This window comes from Rattus rattus, chromosome 11 (assembly GCF_011064425.1).
Source record: "Rattus rattus isolate New Zealand chromosome 11, Rrattus_CSIRO_v1, whole genome shotgun sequence".
Taxonomy (NCBI): Eukaryota; Metazoa; Chordata; class Mammalia; order Rodentia; family Muridae; genus Rattus; species Rattus rattus.
In genome coordinates this window covers 23,661,968-23,678,958 of record NC_046164.1, presented here as the reverse complement: position 1 = coordinate 23,678,958, position 16,991 = coordinate 23,661,968, and the positions used below count along the sequence as shown (strand labels likewise).

General features: G+C 43.7%; 1 protein-coding gene across 1 annotated transcript in view; it reads left to right on the top strand.

Moving 5' to 3' along the window:
• The window catches only part of Apbb2 (amyloid beta precursor protein binding family B member 2), a 317,577-nt gene that overhangs the window by 60,077 nt on the left and 240,509 nt on the right, over positions 1–16,991 (top strand). The window contains exon 2 of the mRNA XM_032917153.1: positions 14,011–14,166. The gene's annotated coding sequence lies outside the window, so the exon portion shown is untranslated. The remainder of the gene's footprint in view (positions 1–14,010; positions 14,167–16,991) is intronic.

The following is a 16,991-nucleotide window of genomic DNA, read 5'->3' as shown; positions in this document are numbered from 1 at the left end:
GCGTACAGGCCTTTGCTCTGGAGACATTTCATATCAGAACTGGCTGTCTTCTTGGGTATGGGATAAGACAGGAAACTGATACTTCTTATCTCTGCCTCAGTAAGAAGATGCAATAGTAGTAACATTAACTCAGCTGCTTCTACATACGTGGATTTATTTAGTTCCAATAATGGTTCTACAAGTTAGATGATGTCATTACATGCCTCATGTGGGACATGTCCGTGGTCACTCTCCAGAATTGGTACCCTTGTGTCTGCTCATATCCCATATCCACCCCCCTTTATTTCATGTAGGATTGCATTGGACATAAGCTTTGGAGTGTGTAACATGTATGGCGTGTGGAAATTTGGTAGAGGCTGATAGCACAGACCCTGATTACTCCTGAGGATATCCAGGCCCAGTTCAGACTTCAGGAGGATGCTTGTCCACGCAGTAGGGACTTGTGCGTACTGGTGAGTCAACATGGCTGGTGGAACAAGTGTACAGCCTCTGCCTCTCACATTGGCTCTGTCCATTCTCCCATCAGCTGGTAAAGCGCCTGGGGTTAGCTTGCTCTCAGAGTTATAACTGGGAGACGATTTCTTGGGCTTCTTTTGATGAGTCCCATGGAGAGATCAAACCCTCCTCCCTCCCTCTTAGAAAGCCTAAGGAGAAGGGTTCCTGTTTGGTGTTGGGAGAGACCGGAACCCAGGCCTTGTGTGCTTTAGCAAGCAGGGAAGTAGGCGCCGGGGAGGGGTTTCACGTGGAGTCTGCGTAAGTGTGTTCAGATCTGCCTGCTCCAACCAGAAAGTTACGGGTTCCTCAGACAGATGCAGCAGATGTGAAAATCAGTACCAGGCACCCCGGCTGGGTGCTGGGCACTGTGCTCAGTAGTCTGAGACCTTCCTTCCCTAACTCTCCCTCCACTGCCAGACAGAGCCACTGTCCCTGTTTAACAGAGGAGGGCAGTGACTTTCAACCCCAGAGCATCCAGCACTTGAATCCATTCCCCTCTGAAGCCAGAGCGTGCATGTTTTCCTTGATCAGTTCCTCCTTTTCTGTGAAAGAAACGCATGGTTTCAGCCCCACAGAAGACATTTGAAAGTAAGTTTCCCCCTGTTGTGACATGAAGTTTTTTTTATGATATAAAATCAATAATGTCAAGTGTTTCAAAATGAAAGTAGAAGAATGAGTGAATGAGTGAATGAATGAATGAATGAATGAATGAGGGTTAAGCACTGGTACAGGAGCACGAACATTTGTCCTACCCCGGTATTCTCAGAACTTCATGACTTTTTCTTTTGAAGGATTTTCACGTTGGACATTTTTTTCATTTTTGTTAAAAAATGATATCATGTCTGAATCAAGTTTCAGTTCCTATTTTTAGCTAAGATGAATTCTTGAAGCTTTAATTGACCCCAGTTGTGCTTCTGTTGTCCCCTCATCTAAACCTCTTCGCCCAGTTGTGTCAACTAGTAGTTCTACTTGCGAAATTGCTTGGTTTAAAGCGAATAACATATGTAGTTTCGCAAAATTTGTGTTTCTTTGAAAAAGAATGAACAAAATTATATGCATTAATTGTTGAGCTACTGAAGTGTATACGTGAGCTTCTGTCAAGCGTTGTTCTAGAATGTATGGCCCCTACTCCCCGCCCAGGCATCATACATGCCAGAAGACACAAGCAAATGAGGGTCGAACAAGACATGCTGGGCTAATTAGAATTCCATGTCGGTGGCTAAATGGACTGACTTCTTAATTAAATAAATTTTTCTCGAGGGCCCGACATCGGCCAGACCCATCATAGCCTGCACCTTTATTTCACCTGCACATTTGTGGGATGATGTCTCCATTTCTGTGCTGAGTTGTTTTGAACCACAGCTCTTAGCATAGTTATTTAGTAGACCAAAGTTTAGAAATGTCACTTCATGGACGCCATCTTTCTACATGCTTGAGCACTAATCTAATGTCTCCATGCTTGAGCACGAATGCCACGTCTGTCCCTGTCTGGTTTGTTTGGGCAGATTATCTGGCGGACTTTCTTACTCTTTTTTCTGTTTTGTCTTAGAAGAAGACTAGGTAGAAACTGTACGAAATGTTGTCTCACTTTGAGAAATTCCAATCTGCTCAGAGCCAAGTGGCCTTTATGTTCCCTACCGTCCATCCTGCTTGAACATGGATTTGTAAATCACTGAATTAAGTTCCCTGAGGGTGCCAGCCTACTCATAAGCCATCAGAATATTCTGTTTTTCTCTTCGGAACAGAAGCTAAATAATGGAACTTTCCAAATCAGATCTTAATCTTAGGTTTCAGAATATGAAAAACTTTCATTAAAGTTTTATTTAAATATAAGTTGGTTTCATGCATGAGGGATATCTTGAATTTATTACTACCCAAATGTCAAATTATATTTGATTTTCGTGTTTATTGTTAGTGTATGAGTATCACATGTACATATATCATGGTGCATACATGTGTGGATATCAGAGGATAACTTTGTGGATTCAGTTCTCTCCTTCTACTTAGATATGGATTCTAGGGCTTGAATTCAGGTCACCAGGTTTTCATGACAAAAATGTCTTTACTCCTGAGCCATCTCATTGGCTGTGCCCCACTCCCACCCCAGCTGTGTGTATGTGTGCACTGTGGCGACCAAAGAACTACGTTGGGTATCGCCCCGAGGAGTTCTGTCAGGCTCCTTAGAAACAGGGTCTTTTATTGACCTGAGGCTTACCAATTAGTTTAGACTGGCAGGCCGTAGGTCCTAGAGATTCGCCTGTCTCTGCCTTCCTCACACTGGGATTACACAGACAGGCCACCATGCCCACCATTTTTACATGGGTTCTGAGCATCAAACTCCTCCTGCTTACAAGATAAGCTTGGGTGGCAGGATCTCTGCCGCCATCTTTTAAGGCACCAGGCAGCCAAGTGCCCTCTCCCCAAAACCCCCAGTAAGGTGTGTGTGTGTGTGTGTGTGTGTGTGTGCGCGCGCGCGCGCGCGTGCGTGCATGCATGCACACGGGCCGGCCGTGACGGATCTCTTGGTGTTAGGCAGACCAAATCGTCTTGGTGTTAGGCAGACCAAAGGAAAGAGAAACCTAGCTATGGGCATGTGGCAAGTGTGTTACAAAACGTTGCATCTTGGAAGCAGGATTTTAAAAAATAAACTTTTTGGAAGCTAAAGGGAGGACAAACAATCTATAACCAATAAGAATTTAAGAGTTAAAAAGAAATGGTTACAAGCTCCTTGTACTCATTCAGAAAAAAAAAGAAAAAAAAACAAAAACAAAAACCAATGCTCCACTCCCGGTTATTGAACCAGGCAGGAAGCCGGCTTCCTTCAGCCCAGGACTGCTTTTTGACGCGTATTGATAGTCTAGTAGAAGTGGGGGTGGGAGGAGCCCTTAAGCAGTCTTCCGGGCCATCCTTTCTATTAGCAGCTACTTCTGCTGGAGGAAAGAGGACAAACCGCTCCAAATGCTGGTCAGTGATGCATGATTCATGGAGCCCGAGAACCAGGGCGCAGGGAGACTGAGCTCGGCAAACGATTGCTGGCTTGAGCCGTTCTGTTCCGTTTGTCTCTGTTCATTTATGGAAAGTATGATGAGTGTGTCAAAGCGGGTAAAGTATATAAAGACCAGTGTTCCTTAAATGTCTGTAATTCATGGACCTCTTTATTTAAGGGAGAAAAGGTTGTCCCATAAATCCTCAGGAATAAATAATTTTGTTACAGTGTAGCTTAAATATTCCTGAACATACCACTAGGTATATAAACCTCATGCTTCTAGCATGTCTATGACTATAAGCCAATGAAAAATTTATAGTGTAAATTCAAGCAAGAGTATGAACCAATAAAATTCAAATTGACGCTAATTTATTGTGACAGATAATTTTGTTTGACTAAAATTAAACCTCCCCTTGAAAACATGGTTTTGTTTCTGACAGCTGAAGTGCCAGTTCCCAGCTCCTGGGAGGCCGCCCGCCCTCTTTGTTTCTCTGTAATCTAAGCTTCCTTTGTGCCATGAACCTTTACTGAGCAGAGTTCGTGATTCAAACTGCAATTCTGCCTCATCTATTTTTATTTGGCTTTAATAGTTAGCATTATCATAGATGATTTTAATAAGATCAGAACATCCATACAGACCCACTTTTGACTAAATAGGTATGTTTGAGGATGATCCCAGCACTGCAAACAATAACAAAACCTTAACATAAATTACCGCTGTGTTGTTGTTGTGTCAGAATTGCCATTCATAAACAAAGAGAGTGGGGGGATAAAGATTTGGAAAAAAGTCAATCTGATTTTGCTAGCACTTGACTTTGCTAAGAGGGAAGACCAAAATGTGGATGCTTCATGTCCTTCTTAGAAGGGAGAACAAAATATTCACAGGAGAAAATACAGGGACAAAGAGTGGAACAGGGACTGAAGAAAAGGTGTGGGGATCCATCCCATATGCAGCCACCAAACCCAGTCACTATTGCTGATGCCAAGAAGAGCTTGCTGACAGGAGCCTGATATAGCTGTCTCCTGAGAGGCTCTACCAGAGCATGACAAATACAGAGGCGAATGCTAAGAGCCAACCATTGAACTGAGAACGGAGTCCCCATTGGAGGAGTTAGAGAAAGGGTTGAAGGAGCTGAAGAGGTTTGCAACCCCCTAGGAAGAACAACAATATCAACAACCAGAGCTCACCAGAGCTCCCAGGGACTAAATCACCAACCAAATAGTACACATGGGGACCCATGACTCCAGCCACATATGTATCAGAGGATGGCATTGTCGGGCATCAATGAGAAGAGAGGCCCTTTTTCCTGTGAAGGCTTGTTTTCCCAGTGTAGGGGAATGCCAGGGTGTTGATGTGAGAGTGGGTGGGAGGGAGTGGGTATGGAAGAGGGAGGAAAGGGGATGACATTTGAAATGTAAATACATAAAAAATATAAGAAAATAAAATTAAAGACAATCAAACAAATAATATGGAAAAAAAAAAAAGAAACTTCTTAAAGGGAGGTGTTTGGAGAGAGGGCAGTGACTGCTCAGAGGAGGGCTGGAGTGGAGAAGGGAATGGTGAGCCAGGCGACAGCAAAGATCATTCAGAACACTTCAGCTTCCTCAGTTGGGTGAGTCACCATTTCAAGTATAAGTAACCAGTGGCTGCTGTAACGAGCAGCACAGACACGGTGCGCTTTCCTTCTGAGTGGTCTGTTGGACAGTGCTGTAGTGGAGCAGTGGAGGGGAGCATGCACTGAGACGGCCTTTAATGTGCACAGACTGAAAGATGACAGCTTATTTAAGGCCACCATGATATTTTAAAGAAAAGCAGTGTTATTTTAGAAAAGCCAATTTTTCATAAGACACATCTCAGTGTTGCATTAAAAATGTGAAGAATATGTCTGTGGGAACAGACATTCGAGATCACAGAAGCTCCTGAACTATGATGTGGTTGTCTGGATGTAGAGATGTCCAGGGAGGTACGGCTGGGAGTGCATAGTGTTTGGTGCGTAGGATGAAGGTGCATCTGGATGAAGGTGAAGGAATGATGTGTGTGTGTGTGCGTGCGTGTGTGTGTGTGCGTGCGTGTGTGTTGTGTGCGTGTGTGTGCGCGCGCGCGTGTGTGTGTGTGTGCGTGTGTTGATGGTGGATGATTTCTCTTGTTGGTCTGACAACATACCCACTGGAAATGAGTCCAGGGAGGAAGGCTTTCTTTTACCTCTCAGTTTGATGGTAATTGTCTTGCTGGAGAGTCATGGTGGCAAGAGCTTGAGGTGGCTGTCACTTTGTGTCTCTGAGCTTATTCTAGCTCACAGTTCCAGAGTTCCACCCGTCATGGAGGGGAGACCAAAGCACAAGGAACCCGGTGGAACTGTTCATCACATTCATTAGGAAGCAGAGCATGATGAGTGGCTACCGCCAGTCAGTTCCCTTCTCCATTCCTCCAGTCCAGATCCCAACCTCCGAATACCTACTTACGGTCAGTGTAGCTTATTACAGTCAATATAATTTCCTGCAAGCACACCCAGAGGCCTTCCCCGAAATGGTTCTATTGCCATCTCTCAAGTTGACAATTAACTCACCCATCACAACAGCCTATGGAATCATGCTGCCCGCAGCAGTCAACCCATTCTAGATGATCCCCTACAGGTGTGGTTCAGCTCACAGGCATGCTCAGCGACCTTCTAGGTCAGTGGTTCTCAACCTTCCTAATTCTGCAATGCTTTAATATGGTTCCTCATATTGTGGTGACCCAAAACCATAAAATTATTTTGTTGGTACTTCAAAACTGTGATATTGCTACCGTTATGAATTGTAACGTAAATATCTGATATACAGGATATCTAATGTTCAGGCTCTGTGGGGGTCATGACCCACAGGTTGAGAACTGCTGTTCTAGCTGATTGCGGATCCTCTCAGCTTGGCAGTCAGCACTAAACATCACATGGTAGGATGAAGCTGTTTGAACACTTTAATATTCTAGTGGTCAGGTGGGAAGGAACCCACAAAAGAACAATTAGAGAGGTAGTGGAGAACCAGAAGGAAGATGGAAGCTTGGGTGCAGGGTGAGAAGGTGAGGTGCTGCGGAGATGGATAAAGTAAGACATTTAAATCTTGGAAATGATCACCTATTTGTGCTCTTTATAGAGGATTCACTGAAATCCCAAAGCCCCCAATAAGTGGGAAGGCTTCATGAAGGAGTTGTATTTGGACTGGGATTTGAGGGATGATTCATTGGCGTGCTAGTCTTCCTGTCTCCCACCTCAGTTACCCAGCCGCTGAGAGTGGCAGCTAGCCATTCCACTACTGAGTCACATCTCTGCCCCTTAGTTGGAAGACAATGCAAAGAACTACAGATCTGACCAAATATGTCAGCATGTTTAAGTAGACTCCATTTATTATAAAGGTAGGATCTGATTTAATGTAGAATTCTCATACTACCTTCAATTAGTACTTTTGGTAAGTCAGTAAGATGAGTAGTCATGGCATCATTAGACTGTAGTAGAAAAGATACTAAGAGTCCACTGCTAAGAGTTTATTTGATCAGAGCACCAAGAAAACATGGCTGCAGATAAGACTGAGTTGAAGACTCACATAACAGTCAAGTCATCTGACCACCCCATGCCTCAAAGTTGGTTGTTCAAAGTAGTCATTGTTATGTTCCTATAATAGGGTAGATGTGATGATGACTGAGAAACACTAGTCAAATAGTCCTATTGTTACAAGAAGAACATTTCCATACCTTTTCTCTCATGGCAGATGAATTCTGTGAGTCAGTGGCCCCATGACTGTCTCAATGTTATTTGTGGGTAAGGGAGGGAATACTGATTCCTAGGCATTGGCCGTGACCTGCTGTGCCGAGCTGACTTTGTGGTTTGGGGAATTCTTGCTCTGGACTTGATAGTGTCTTAGTCAGTTCTTTTCTCCCCTTCTTTTTTCCAGTGTTGAGGATTAGTCAAACTCAGAGCATCAGAGATGCTAGGCCAGTGATCTTCCCACAGGGCTACCTCCCTGCCCTGCATTTTGATCACTTTTTGTTGGATGTTTCCTTTCTTCCTCGCTGTACTTCCTGTTGAATACTGGCTCTCAGTAGGTTTCAGGTGTGTGGACTAATATTAGTCTAAATTAATGTGTGCTCATTTCATATCTTTCTCTTTCACCAGCTCTGTCCCTTCCAACCCATATTGAATTTTTGGACAATAGGGATGACTATGTCTTGGGCAGCCTAGTTCTCTGGACTTTTTTTATTTTAAGTTAAGTAAAACAGATTTTTAAAAATAGAAACTTTGCTAAGACAGCCATTTGGCATGTTAAAAATTGAACTTGAATTTAGTTTCTAAAATAAATACTTTTAGAAATGCTTCTAAAATAACTGATATGCCCCTTGTTAAGACTGGGGTTATTGTCGTTGTTGGGGTTGGATGGATTCCAGCATTCTTTCTTTTTCCTTGGGGGTGATGGAGGGGATGAGGAGGAGTGTTATACTCCATGCCAACACACACACACACACACACACACACACACACACAGAGTCGTGCACTGTATTCTACTGTATTCTTTCTAATGTGCCTTCCATATAGTGGCGGCTGTTTGGTTGTATTGTAGAATAGGCCTTGAAGATCAACATAAAAAGTAATTACTGCTTTCAGACAAGTTAGAACGTTACTATTAACACTTTCGCTTGGAGAGTTTGCTTATTAAAAAAACCATTGTACTGTAACCAAAGCAGCATGAGTGGGCCTGTGTGTTTGGGACATGTGTTTTATAGGTGAGAAGGATGAGGAATGCCTTCAAAATTGTCTATATTAGATTAGAAACTGTGTACAGTGCCAAAACCCCAGTACCTAGAGTAGTGCACAGTGGTTACTAAATTAATGAGTTTCTAACAATTAAACAACTCAAACTTAATGGCCACATTTGTCATCTTTTCATTGGTGAACGGTGTTAGGGACTTGTAAATCTCACGTGACCTGGTGTTTGTCTGTAGCCACATTTATATCTGTCTCATTTCCATTTGTGACCTGAGTGTTACCAAGGCCATCAGTGTGACCACGGACTTTGAGAGTATTCACTGGAACCTTGTAGGCTCACACAACTGAAGACAGTGACTCACCTCCTAGAATTTACCAGTAGTCAATAATTCCCAGGAAGGGGTAGAGCCCTTTAAGCTCCGCCCCAAGTCTTTGACTGATTGTTGACAGGGCCAGTCTGTGCTGGCCCAGTGCAAGTAACAACAGTTGCTGTGAGTTTGTGATTGGGAAGGCTGTGGCATGCCCAGAAGGTAGCATTTTGCATCTTTCTCTCTTTCTTCTGACTCTCACATTCTTTCCAACCTTCTACTGTGTTCCCTGAGCCTTCCTTTAAGGGGATGGTAGAAGTGTCCTGTGTATATTTGAGCGTTCAGTTGTCACATATTCTTAGCACTTTGAGTAGCCAGAGTCTGCAGTCACTTGCAGAGTGAGATACTCTGTCAGTTTAGCTAAGCAGTGGTAAGGTAACCACCAGGGCCTGTGACTTTCCTCGCCGTGAGTGTTTGACTCACTTTACAGTACTAGGCATGGCTTCTCTTCCCTCATATGGGTTTAATCAGAGAGCAGTTAGGTACACTGCACCAGCTATGGCACAAGTGAGCTCATATTTCCTAGAAGGTTGTATTCTGGCTCGGAAGAGGCTGTGTGACTTTTTCTTGGTGTCTGCACAGCACCGTCTCTGGCAGCACTGTAGCTTCTTGGTAACTGTTTGTTGATTGACATGGTGCTTTGCAGTTTCTACCATGCCGTCTTAATTGGTTCCAATAATTGGTGCCTTTAAGAGCCTGGCTGATACCATCACGCTGGTTCAATGAACGTGAAACCAAGGATTAACCAAGTTAGTTCTCTCACAGGGTCTTGGGTCATAAGTAGCGGAGCTAGAACTACAGGCTCTAAATATCGTGACTTCCATATGCTTTCCCAGATAGCTTCTGAATATTGGTTAGCAGAAATTTCCCTCTGCTTTCCCCAGTCGAGACCCTCTTTATTTCAAACTATGGCAGTGAGAGTTAGTAATGCAGTGTCTTCCAAGTGTCACATCATCATCACCAATCACATGCTCTTCTGGGTGCCAGTGTGGATCATTTACAGTAGTCTTCTGGGTTACCTGTGGTAGGGGCCTAGGAGAACACTTCATCATGGTGGTGGTAGGGATTTAAACTAGCGTTCCTTTCAAACAACTTGTGTTTGTTTTTCATTCATTTGAAATGTAAATTAATCAGCACCAACAACCCGTTATTCTATTTACTTATTATTTATTTATTGTGGGTGTGTGTTTTGCATGTACACACGCCTGTGCACTCCACTGATGTGTGAGGTGGCCAGAGAAGGAGGTTGAGCATCCTGCTGTATCATTCTCTAGCTGAACCTGGAGCTGGGCTGGTGGCATTCCTCCTGTTTTTGTCCCCCTCCCCTTCCCCCCGCCCCCTCCCTCCACCCCGCCCACCTCCGGCCCCCCACCCCCAGCACTGTGGTCATAGATGAAACATGGCCGTGCCTAGCCTTAGCATGGGTGCTGGGAATCTCAATTTAGGTGGCCAGACATGCTCAGCCAGTGAGCAATCATCACTCAAGCCTCCAATCCGAGTTCTTCAAATCACACTCTAATGGCTCTGAGAGGTCCATTCTCCAGCTGTTCTTTCTTGTCTTGCATGCCTGGTCATTTTGAGGTAGAAATTTAAGCAGTAATAAATGAGCTCTGCTGACGGTTCTGGAATCTTGCCCAGGAAGCAGAAATCTTCCACGGGATACTAGACAAGGAAGAGAAAAATGCTGGCCCAACATTCAGGCCCCCAAAGGGTAGCGATTCCTGGGTGGACATTTTGTCAGAGCCATGTAGCTGCAGCCCAAGCCCCAACAGCACACAGCCAAGATGCCAGACATTCAGGGCACCTTATCTCACGTCACTCTCGTTTTTGTTTGGCCATCTACCGAGAGAGATAATTTGGTAACTCCACCAAGTTTCTATCCAGTTTGCAGTTGGTACGTCAGAGTTCTAACCAGACTGCTAAATTTGAACCATGACATTCTCTGACAGATGACTGTAAGGCATTGCTAGATCATGACTTGTCACACAGCAATGGTGATCACACAGCTCTGGTGCCCTTGGAAAACATCAGCAAGAATGTCAGCCCTTTTGCTTGTGTGGACTTTGGGCTTTAGTATTAGAGCTGAGGCGCTGACCGAGGGAAACAGCTAACGGCCCCTGCTGTGTTCTCTCATGGTGCAGCCATGTGTGGATGGTGGGGGTGTGAATAGAGCAGTGGTTTTGGGTAGAAAACAAGCTTTCCTCCTTTCATTGTCATCCAGCAGCAGCCAGAGCCTTTGTGCTCTTCTCTGGGTGTGACTGAGCCGGGCATCATCCCTGTTGCTGCTCCCTCACAGCTGAGGCTTTTGTTATCCCCATGACACAGTAGGAGAAGGAAGTAGGAGAAGGGGCTGTGAAGGCCCCCTTCAAGGACTTTCAGGGAACGGTTGAATTGGTCCTTGCTGTGTCTCCCTGTGCCCTTCAAGCTAGCCATACTCTATGAGAATCTTAGGCATCTGACGTACACGGATGGGCCTTGCCAGCGGACAGCTTAGCAGAAGCAGAAGTGGTTTTGTTTCAAAGAAATGGCTCTGAAGGACAGAAAGAAGGTACTTGCTTCTCTGAGTCGAACAGATCATTTTGTTTATTTTTGTTTTTGTGTCTTGTTGTTTTTCTTTTCTAAACTGCCAATCCTTAAGATTTCGATTATTTTAGAGGCACACGCCTATGACTTGTTACCAAAATCACTTACTCTTTTGTTTGTTTGTTTGTTTGAGAGGGTTTCTCTGTGTAGCCCTGGCTGTCCTGGAACTCATTTGTGGACAAGGCTGGCCTCAAACTCATAGAGACCTGGGAGGAAAGGCGTGCCACCAAGTGAGTCACTTATTCTTAAAACAGGCGAGCATGTGTCTTTCCTGCCTCTCGCAGGTGGCAGGTGGCGTGGTACAGGCATAGTTTTATCCTGCTGAAAACCTTGCTTTGAACTGGAGGGATTGCCCTGTTATTAATGAAGCCAGCACTAGGACCAGAAAGCTCTCAGCTTGACAGGCAGTGTCTGTTGAGGACACCTGCCACCACTGCACAGTATAGCCATTGTTCCTTCTGTGAGAGCATTGTGGGCAGAGCTGTGGCTTTTAAAGCCTGGAGTTGAATCCTCTTTTGTCTTCCTGCCTGCATTTCGGCTTCATGTGAACCCGTTCCTGTCCATCCTGACTTTACTGTTCCACATTTAACACGTTTCTTCTGAGGTGCATGTGAGGTGTCTCAGTCGGGGAGGAGTCTGTGCAGGGTCAGAGTGGAGAGGTCAGAGTTTGCAGGACTCACCGCTTCCTCGAGGTTTGGCAGAGGAAAAGCATTTGACCTCTCTGGACCTGGGCTGTCTGGAGTGAGTGACGTCACCAAGGCCCCCAGGGTGGATTCTACCCCGTGCTCTGTTTTGTGGGATGCTTAGAACATCCGGACAGAGTAACTTAGAGGATCCTGTGAAGCAGTTAGATCTTCCTAGGAGGTCAGTTAATTAAAGGATGGATGTGCAGCACACCAGTGAGAGTGACATTCGGATAGGATTTCTGCCCTGCTAACTTTATGGACTAGAACAAGAAAATGTGTTTCTAGGAACGTTCTGTTTGTTTGTCAGCCCTCAAGTGTTCCTGGACACTGGGGTTTTGAATTTCTAAGTGAAATGCTACACAGCGATGCCCTTTCAGTGGACTTCCTGGGACCCAGGAGTATTACAGATATCTATATTTTTCCTAATTTTGAGGTATTTACATAATGAGCTATCTTGAGGATAGGATCCATCTGTAAAGAAAAATTTGTCTCTGTCATGGTACCATATACATATACCCTGAAGGTCAATTTATGTAATATTTTGAAGACTTTTCTGTATGAAACAAAGTTTCAATAGTGTGGAATTTTCCACTTAAGGTTCTGTGTTGGCATTGGAAGCATTTCAGGTTTTAGAATATTTTTAACTTTTGCATCAGAGATGACCAGGCTATCCCAAGTTTAGACTTCATTTATTAGCCTTTATTATTCAGATAAATGGCAATCTGCAGAGGAGGCTGATAAAGTAATAGGTGTCCCATTCTTGCTCTGCATTCTCAAAATCTTTTTAAGAACTTTAATTATGGAAACCATATATGATAATTGTATAAAATGTGAACGTATCAAATGGGAAATATAAATATATCCCAGAAATGCTTTTATTCATGCCCTGATATCTTTACAGTATTTCATAGGATAATCCATACTTATATGATTTGCTGCCTTGCATTTTTTGTTTTTGGGGACTGAGGTGTTAAGTGAAGGTAGAGATTAATATGATATTATTTTTGGCACATATGTGATGGGTTGATGGATACCATTTGACTTACCAAGGAGAACTGTAGACTGATCTCTGATAGACTGATCTCTGATAGACTGATCTCTGATAGACTGATCTCTGATAGATTGATCTCTGATAGACTGATCTCTGAAAATAGCATTGGTTCTGTTCCTCCTCATAGGATTTCAGTATTGAGAATGTATAGATGTTATCACAGCTACTAGTATAATTAATTACTGCTCGAGAACTGCTGTCAGAAGACAGTCCCATTTGCCTTTTTGGAGCTGAAATTGCCAGCCTCAGTATTAGTGAGCATCAGACATTTAACAGTTTGTCTGAGTGTCTTTTACCGCTCAAGCCAAAGTGTGGTTGTGTAGTGGTAAAGTAATTAATGGGTTGTTTTTATGGAGACATGCATTTGATAATACTTACCGATACAGTGCACATTTGAAAATACTTAAGGCTTATTTGCTGAAGATTGGTTTTACACAATAATTTTCCCTATTGGGAAACAAAAGATGATTAGTGTTGGCTTTGTTATTCAACCCATGAAATTGTGGCCCTTTTCACATTGCAATGCAAATGCGTTCTGATTCCTAAACTACACAAAGCTTTCTTTATGGTCTCTGCTTTGGTGTCTTCGTGGTGTCCTTTGAAGTTCTGAAATGTTTTTCGTGTTTGATTGAGATTAAGTCTGGGTTTCATTTTGTTTCTTGAAACATATTGAGCAAGTTAATTTTCTGTTTCAGTTCCTCAGGGGAATCACTCCAGGCCTCTGTGTCCCAGGCCCTGCCAGAACATTCCTGTGGTTTTCCATGGGGCAGATCAGTGTGTTCATGAAACTTTAGTTGTAGCTTGTGCTTTCCGTGGTTAATTAAAACGCCAGGCTTTAAAAATCACCAGTCAGAGACTCTTTTCAGTTGGCCTCGCTTGTGCTTAGGGTACCTACAAGACCTGTTTCTGTTCATTAATATTTTAACCCTTTTGAAGTAGTTGTTTGGGTTATATTGGGGCGGGGGGGGGGGAGGAAGGGGAAGAGAGAGACAGAGAGACAGAGAGACAGAGAGACAGAGACAGAGACAGAGAGCGAGCGACCGAGCGTGCTTACACGAATGAGAATATCAGGCCTACTAATGGCTTTTTGTCTTTGTCCCGCCAGGTTGGAGTGTCTGCTGGGGAGTCACTGTACTCTCTAGCCAAGCATGCTGTGGTCAGATCTGCCCAGCCCTGGAATAGAAACCTTTGCCGGATGGAAAATCCACAAAAGAAAGCTCTTGTGAAAAGCTGATTCTGACATTGACTTAAGTGCACCCAGGTTGGTGTTAAAGAAACTGCTGGAGAAAGTGGATCTGGTTGGGGGTGTGGTTTTGTGTTCGTTCTGTAAGTATTTTTGAGCCAGTCCTAAGTGGTCATGGCCATTTATTTGAGAGATTCCCAGATTCCCATCAGTGAGGTCTTCTGAGTGCAGGATGTTGATTTCTTTCCTTTTCTGCCCTTTGTCCCCTTCATTCTCTCTCCTCTTCCCTTTCTCTCTCACAGAGAGGAAGTTCTTCAGTACAGCTATGGACAAAGCTACAACCCGAGGCCACCCACGACAGCCTCAGCAGTCCTGGCTTGGTAGGAGAGAGAAAGCTGCATCCTCCCTCGAGGCCTTAGTACTCATCTAGGTTCATACTTGGGTGGATGGCTCGATTCTCTTGGCGTTCCCGGCTGTTCACACTTTGTTGGGTTTTTTTTTTTTTTTCTACCCAAACAAAAGCTACTGACCCGTTTTCTACAGCATGTACATTTGGCATTAGGATGTTCATATAGAAAGGAAATGCCTCCACTATAGGTGTCTAAATAAAAGTATAATAATAGTTCTGTGTATCAGGAAGCAATGTAGAGAGTTCGTTCTGCAGAAGTGTGCGTACAGGGACAGTTACGGGGGCAGCTGTCAGTGGCCGGGCACTCAGTACAGACACCAGAGAGCATGGAACTGGCCTTACTAACTCCGAATTCTTGATACGTCACCCAGAATTCCCCTGGGCAATTCCCTTTGCCTTACTTCTAGCCTCTGGAGAAGAGGACTCTGAGTCGCTCTGGGCTGTGATATAGGCCTGTCCAGTTATGGTCAGAGTGGTTAGTGTTTGGAGGCCTCAGAACTGTCACTGAGCAAAATTGAGAAGAGCTTCTTCTTTTTGTGAGGTTGCTAAGCTGCAGCTCCTGGAGGAAACTTCATGAACATTAAGTTGACTAGGAGGAATAAGAGCAGAGAGATAGAGCAGGGAGGGGCAGAAGTTGAGGAAGGAGGGATACATGTATATATATATATATATATATATATACAGAAATACATATATAAAGCTTCCCAGATATACATGTATGAATAGCCACACACATGTACATATATATACATAAAAGCATATCTGTACATACAATACATATATATATATACATACAAGCACACACATATACCTACAGACACATGTCTGTATATATAAATATATATATTTATATATATATCACATGTACACATATACACAGTAGAAGTAAAAAGGCACACATAGACATGCACACATTCTAACACATTCACATAAACAGACACGCATGTGCCTATGTGTTTGCATACAGAGCTTTCACCCCCGAATCAGCCCTGAAGCAACATCTGCTTCACTTTATAGACAGATTAGATGGTGGGTCAGGTGACCATTGTATCTAAGACACCATGATGGCAGTGGCTTCTGGCCTGTGAGGTCTCAAAGTAAAATGGCTGTGGGGTAGTGTCTGTTTTCACGGGGTTGAAGTGCAGAGGACAGGCCAGTGTGGAGCTAGTGCGCTGGGTGGAATCGTTACATCTCGAGTGGAACAGGTTGCATGGAAGCAGGGGCAGAAGTCGGTTCTGGGTGGTGGAGGGACTGGCAGAGGGAGCCGTCAGAGGAGAAATGGGAGTTCGGTTTCAGGAACAGTTAAAAATCTATTTAACTCAATTACTTGCTTTTCGAGTCTAAAAGGAAGCTTCCCAGAGCCTATACTTAGAGCAAATTGCTGATAAGGAAGATAATTCCTTACGCTGGCAGGGCTGTCTTATTTACTGTAAATACAATGGCTGGGGAGCAGCCAAATGAGAGGTTGTCAGGAAGCTGCCCAGAGTTTAACAACCCAGGCAGGGCTGCTGCTCTCACCAAACCTCATCTGGCTTCCATCCAGCCAATCCAAGTACACCACCGATGTGTGAAGCTGCCCCCGTCCCCGGGCCTGGGAACGTGAGACTTTATTTTCCTTATTTGATTTTTTTGAAACAATTAGCATGACTTACTCTATTTAAATTTAGTAGACTTCTTCAGGGGATAAGTTTAGGCCTTAAAGGAATTGGGCAGAAAATACAGTTTCCATAGAACTGTCACTGCCTTTCCTGTTATGTATGTCTTGTATTACTTAGGCACATTTATTAGTTTTGATATCGTTTATTAAAGTCTGAGATTTATATTAGGCTCACTCTTTGTATTGTATATTCTTTTTTTTTATTTTTTGTGTGGTTTGTGTGTTCTGCAGCCTTTGATAATATATCTTGACATAAGTAGTATTGTACTGGTTAGTTTTTGTCAACTTGACACAAACTAGAGACACCTAGGGGAAGGGAACCTCATCTGAGAAATGGTCTCCATCACATCGGCTGTGGGCATGGCTGTGTGCATGGCTGTGAGACATCTTTTTGATTGCTAATTGATGTATGAGAGCCAGGTCCACTGTGGGCGGTGTCATTTCTGGGGTGTATAAGAAAAGTAGCAAAGCTGTGATTTTTCCTTACTGTTAATTGCGTTCTGAATGTAAAACCAGCCTTTTGATTGTGGCCACATTGGTGCTTTCACAGCATTAAGAGCGTTGGTTCCTGACCGTGTGTTGTTTTCAGGGTTCATCTCCCTCACTTGTATGTTAAGTTTATTCCCGAGAGATTTGTGTTGCTGCTCTTTTGCATGCCTTTACAAATAGAACTTTTAAAAATTTCATTTTCAGATTATATGCTATTCATAGATAGAAGCACAGTTGAGTTTTGTGTAATGACCCTGTTTGTGACAACCGCATCAAGCATGTTTTTAAATACTGATAGTGTTTAATAGGGTGTGTGGTTTTCTTTTTTCTCCTTTAAAGGCTGTATCA